This window comes from Sebastes umbrosus, chromosome 22 (assembly GCF_015220745.1).
Source record: "Sebastes umbrosus isolate fSebUmb1 chromosome 22, fSebUmb1.pri, whole genome shotgun sequence".
Classification (NCBI taxonomy): domain Eukaryota; kingdom Metazoa; phylum Chordata; class Actinopteri; order Perciformes; family Sebastidae; genus Sebastes; species Sebastes umbrosus.
In genome coordinates this window covers 4,239,239-4,245,322 of record NC_051290.1, presented here as the reverse complement: position 1 = coordinate 4,245,322, position 6,084 = coordinate 4,239,239, and positions in this window count along the sequence as shown.

Below are 6,084 nucleotides of genomic sequence, written 5' to 3'. Positions count from 1 at the left end.
TGAATGAAAGTTTCAGCAATATCTCATTTCCTGACGACTCTGAATGGAACACAGTAGTTTCCCCCTTTTTAACCGAATATTCGTCGTAGTCTTAGATGTTTTAGATTTTCTTTTGTTGTTGATGCACAATGATGGAAATCTAAACTGGAACAACACTGTACAGAATTCACGACTTGGAGGTCTGTCTTTGCTCTCCGCAGATGAGAGCAGAGAGTGAACGTTTTGAAAAATATTCCCCAGATTTCTATTAATCAAAGCCCTAGTGTAGCAACTGATTATGTAATCAAAATGTTGTGATGAAATGTGGTCAGATAAGGTAGTCAGTAGCCAGTTAGCGTTCATACTTCATAGAGGAAGTAATACGTTAAACGCTCGTACTCATAGAACTCAAGTTACATCACGTAACTAGAAGGTGACAGACATCCGCCAAGGCCGTTTCCATAAAAATAATGCGTGTATCCGCTTTGAAATTGAATCGGTTCTTCCTTAGCCCATGCTACACCCTTCCACCAAATTTCATGAAAATCGGTCTTGTAGTTTTTCTGTAATCCTGCTGACACACACAGGCAGAGATAATAACAATAATGTTGACTAACAATATGAATTTATTCCTATAACGTGATTTTTTTTATCTAATTTGTTACGTTTACTATAATACCATTATGATGTGATAATCAGTAATTATGATGCTATTAATAATCACTATTAATTGAAGTTTCCCCAAGAAGTTTAACCCACTTGGAACATGTATTACCCTTCAATGGGCTCGACCATTAGTGGGACATACCTCATAGGTAGCTGCTGTTTACATCATGTGACAGTTACATCATTAGTTGCTACATGCGGCGCCCATGTACACCCTCCTCGTGTTGTCTATCTTGATGTACAAAAGTTGCCTTATTCAGATTTGGATCTTTTTGCAGTTGTGGGGGAAAAATAAGGCGTCCAAACATTTGTGTCTACTTACAACCTGTGACTTTTTATAGTGTAAATAGATTTTTTTTTTTTTTTTTTCAACTAGCCTTTAACGACAATGCCTAATGAAGGGAGCCTGGCTTGGTTTTTCCAAAGTGGTGATGGTGAAATAATTGTGATGAGAACAAGTTAAAGTTAAAGAAGAAAAATATGAATAGGGGATGGGAATCGTGGAGCATTCATGGGCGCACCGCCGTTTTTTGGAGGGTAGTGTACGAAGCTACGATAGACTGTCTTTGGTCTATTCATCATCAGAAATATATAAAGTATGTGCGAAAGACAAATACCCATATAAAGAGAAGCTGACAGAGACAAATGGGCGATATATTGATGATATTAATCCTTATGAATTAGGAGGATCTTGACAGTTTGCCACCCAATTACGGTCACTGATGTGTTTTGGTGTTGGCGAACATCTGTCAGAAGTTCAAAATATGTTAATCTTTGGTGGCCGATGTCCAATTTACAAACGGGCAGTGTCTGACTGTTTGATATATAAACTACAATTCGGCTTTTGAATCTTTATTCACCGTGCAGTGTTTTGTGTTGGCGTTTAACACGAGCAGTAAACGGCCAGCGGATGGCACGCTTATCCTCCAAAATTACCCGACTTGCTGTCGGTGACGTCACATTCCCGTTCCCTATTAAGTTCCAAAAGACAAGTTGGATTAAAGTTCAGGAAATTCAACTCTCACCGCACTCGTAGCATGTAGCATAACAAAAATAATGCTAGCTAAATCAGTTCCACTGCAGTTAGAGCTTAAAAATGCACAGCGTGTACTTCTCCGTCTCTGTTCTTCATTTTGAAAAGTGGATCTTCTTCGATGGGAAGCGATTTGAAAAAGAGAATTAAAAGCTCAGCACTTTGTTTCCCCGGAAAAAGCCGGCTGTGTGTGGCGAAGGCTCGCGGACAGGCAGAAAAAATGTGTGAAATGTGACTTTTTGTTTGAAGATAACTGCGACATTCAGAAGCTAATATTGTTTTGTGCTATGTTTTTATTGTGTTAGCAGCAGTGAGGTGCCAGTGTGTGCAGAAAAACTCTGATTTTATCCCATGGTGGCCGTTTTAAATTTACATCACTGTGAGAAACTCTACGGGGAAGATGTATAAAAGTAGCATCACATCAACGCAAAAGAGATTTTTGATAGACAAGACAGCCGTTGGCCCAAACATTATGCGTATTCTCGAGGCCTAACAAACATGATAAATGCATTTCCTTCCTCATAAAACACAAGCTATATATCTATACCAACCTATATTGCTAAGAAGTGAAAGTCAATTGTTCGTTCCATTGCAACACGTGCAACACATTGCAAAACGTCCGCCTACAAAGTGCCGTACGAAAGTTATTTCTATTCTATTGACATATTCTACCGAAATGGCCTGTGTTGAGCAATAAAATAACGCAGATTTTCGTCTTGCGTTACTCGCGCGAATACGGCCGCTCAATTGTTTTTTGGAGTATTTCGCAATTCGCCAATATTTGCCCTAAACAGCCGATGGGTGTTCTCCTTCTGGAAAGGAAGAGGGGCTTTTTTCCACCATCCATCACGACTAAAATAATCACTATTGCTGCCTTGTAGCCCTCTCCTTTTGTTCCGTCTCTGTACAGTACTGACGTTGAGTTGTAGAGCTCCGGGTGCCGACAGACGGCGACAATAAGTTTGTCCTCTATTTCTGATTCTCGGTGACGTCAAGAGAATCTCAACGCTGATATGCTTTCGTGACATATTCACGTCTTTGAACACGCCTTTAGATGATCGGGCAAACACTTTGTCTTCCCTCTTTGGTAGATTTAAAAAATGGCCACAATGGAACAAGATTTGCAAGAGTGTAAAAGTGAGGTATTTGTGAAAGATGCCAGATGTGTGACGTCAGAGAGGAGTTTGTAGTCGGTCGGCACAAAGACGATACATAAAAAACTAGAAGTCTGCTTTAGCTGTGTAGATGAAGTTAGCAGCAGTAGTTAGCTTTAGGATCTTGAATAGTGTCATAACGAGTGCGTTTGGACAGTTGTGATGGTTGTACATATTACCGTGAGCAGTTCTGTGTTTGTAGCAGTGGGTAAGAGCATATTTATGCTCACTATTATACTCTTTTGTGTGTGCGTGTGTGTGTTTACACTCTCCGCCTGCTCTTTTTACACTTTGTACCCGACTTTCCTAATAACTTAGCTTAACCTTTTTGTAGATAGTTATTGCCTCCTTGTTCTGTACTGCCAACGCTTTTGTTGTTTGCCTAAAGAGGTCTCGTGTGTTCCCGAACGAGGTCTGAAATCATTCATGTTTTCTATACTGTCTGATATTTAGTCTGTCTGTCGTTTTATAGCACTGCTCAGAATCCCTGGAGAGAATTATTGAACCCTACGTAATGAATTATCCCTCAATGGCGAATATTGCCGCGTTCACGTCATGGGTGATGGGAAAGATTTACAATTCGGGAATGTTCCCTTAATCAGAAGTTGTGTTGTTGTTTCTTTTACCTCGAATGACGGACTTTAGCTGATGTGAGGCATCTTGCTTTTCCAAGTTTGATATTTCCGAGCTTTCTGAAACTTGTTTCCCCAGTCGCAATTATGAATTGGACCCTTTGCATGGTTCTTGCGCTGGTTTTTACACTCTAGTGCGTAAATCCCCACAATTAGTAACTCCAGCTAGTGCTTAGTACCCACGCATGCTTCTTGAAATGTGCTTGACCAGGGATTAACCTGTGTTGACTGACTTGGTTTGAATCGACAAAAGAAGGGTTGAAGGGATAACCCTGGTCTGACCCTGGTCATTGGTGTGAAAGAGATATTGGTGGCGATTGGCTCATTAGTCTTTGGTACCCCCGAGCCAATTTATTCACCTTTAAAAACACACTGCCAACCAGATAGCCAATCTTAGGATGTTAAGTAAGAAGCTAGTAGAAGCCCACACGTGACATGAACGTAGCATAAGCGATGATTGGCAACGACCTGAGTAGTGTCTGATAGAATAGTCTGTATCTACACAGAGGTGAATGCGTGAAGGATTTTTGCTGAGGTTTTTTTGCTGAGGCCGTATATGTGTTGTATGAGCTGTAAATAGCGTTGGCGGTGTGTTACATATCTGACAGGATGCAGCACAGTCCTACATGAATACCGCACCCCTGGTCTCCTCCATGTTGCCTTGGAAAAGCAGCGGTTTCTACCCACAAATTCCTTTGCTCCTTCTCTAACAGTCTTGCTAAGAAGCAATCCAACTACGGGACCGCGAGTGGTCGGTATCAAACTGATCTGCTGAACGAGTGCCCTGTCAGCTGTAATTCAAATGGTGCTTCTCTCTTTGCCTTATACCCTGCACAGTCCCACAGGGACGCGCCACAGTATTCACTCAACACCCCCGTAGCTGCACCCGAGCGAGAGCCAACACCCACGGCCTTCAGCTCCTTTGGGTGGTTACCTTTCGGAAGAGCGGTTACAGCACCCAGAGGACTGGAAGGAGGCGGTGTGTTTCGTCGAGCTCAGGCTTGCTGAAAGCTGAACTTCACACAAAACGCAAAATAACAAAACCTTTCCGTTTACTGAATGTACTGAATGTCTTAATGTGATATAGCAAAAACCTTGTTGCAAAAATACAAATTCACCAAAGATGTAGCATTGATTGGAGATTGGCTTCGCCTTTTTGGGATTGAATGAAAAAGAAATAATCATGAAGGAAAAGGAATTTAATGTAACCTCACCGTGCAACATTTGAATTGGTTTGATGGTTAAACGAGGACTTGATGGATTAGAGTCCAGCTGATATCTTACAAACAATGTGTGAATGATTTGTTTTTATCGGCACTGTGGATGTTAATACTGCTAAGATTCAGTGTGGACAATTATCCTGGAACACATGTGCCATACTGCTGTTTGGAGCTGGTTACCGGACTGTACAGAACATACAGTGGGGTGAACACTATATGATTAACATCCTAACAGGTGTGTATGACGTTGTGTCCAACCACTGTAAGTAAGTCAGGTGTTTGGATAGACTGGTGGAGTGTTCTCTGTATGCAAGAAAGGTCCAAAGAAGCAGCAGTGGTGTCACTGGTTCAGGTTTAGGGAACCATATATCGGTCTGTTTTACAAAGCGTGGCTAAAATAATCAAGGCTGTCATAACAAAGTGAGAATTCACATGAATGGGGCGGACGTGAGGTCACAGTGACCTTCAACCACCAAATTTTAATCAGTTCATGCTTGAGTCCAAGCGGACGTTTGTGCCAAATTTGAAGAAATTCCCTCCAGGCGTTCCCGAGATATCGCAAAAATCGGACGGACGGACAACCCGAAAGCTGACTTATTGAAATCAACCTGATGAACCCAAATGTTTAGACAATCCGCGACAATTTCTGATAATGCATTATAATAATTTTAACATTGCATTATTAGGGCTATCACTTTAAAAAAAAAATCAACTCTAAAAATTTGAATGCAACCCAACTCACGCTGTCCGAGATATTTCTTCTTTTAGCTCTTAGTATGGGTCAATCACCAAAAACATCATTTCCCATAATGCAACTCACTAGCGATAAAATCAGTGATAGCAAAAATTTAATCATTGCAAGACTGCTCGTCCAAACTAACCCTGGATTATATAGCTAGCTCGCTTTGTAAAGTGTCCGTATGGTTATCTGCATTATGTTATATGACCTCTGACCTCTCCCGACATGCTGCCACTCTGACTGTCCTCTCCCTGAAGTACACTCTAGTTGCCTGTCACCGAGTCATGCAAAGCCAGCCAAAATCCCTGTTTGAGGATAAAACCCAGTGAGCTCTTAATGATTTGATCTTTGAGGGGCTGGCTTTGCAAGGCTACCTGTCACATACAACACATACACACCTACAGTATACTGCTCTCGTACACACTTTGATGCATGCTTTTCTCTACATACTGTAAAACACAGTTACTTGTAGCTTACGAGTGTTGAACTGCGTCTTCCTGACAACTGAATGTTGGACAGTCTTCATTGCTTGAAGTGTAATAGTGAACTCTCTCTGCTTTCTCTCTTATAAGTCTCTGGCAATATGTTACAGGCACTTGTTACTAATATGAACCAATAAATAAAATAAACCATTTAAAAAAAAGACAAGAAAGAGACTGGA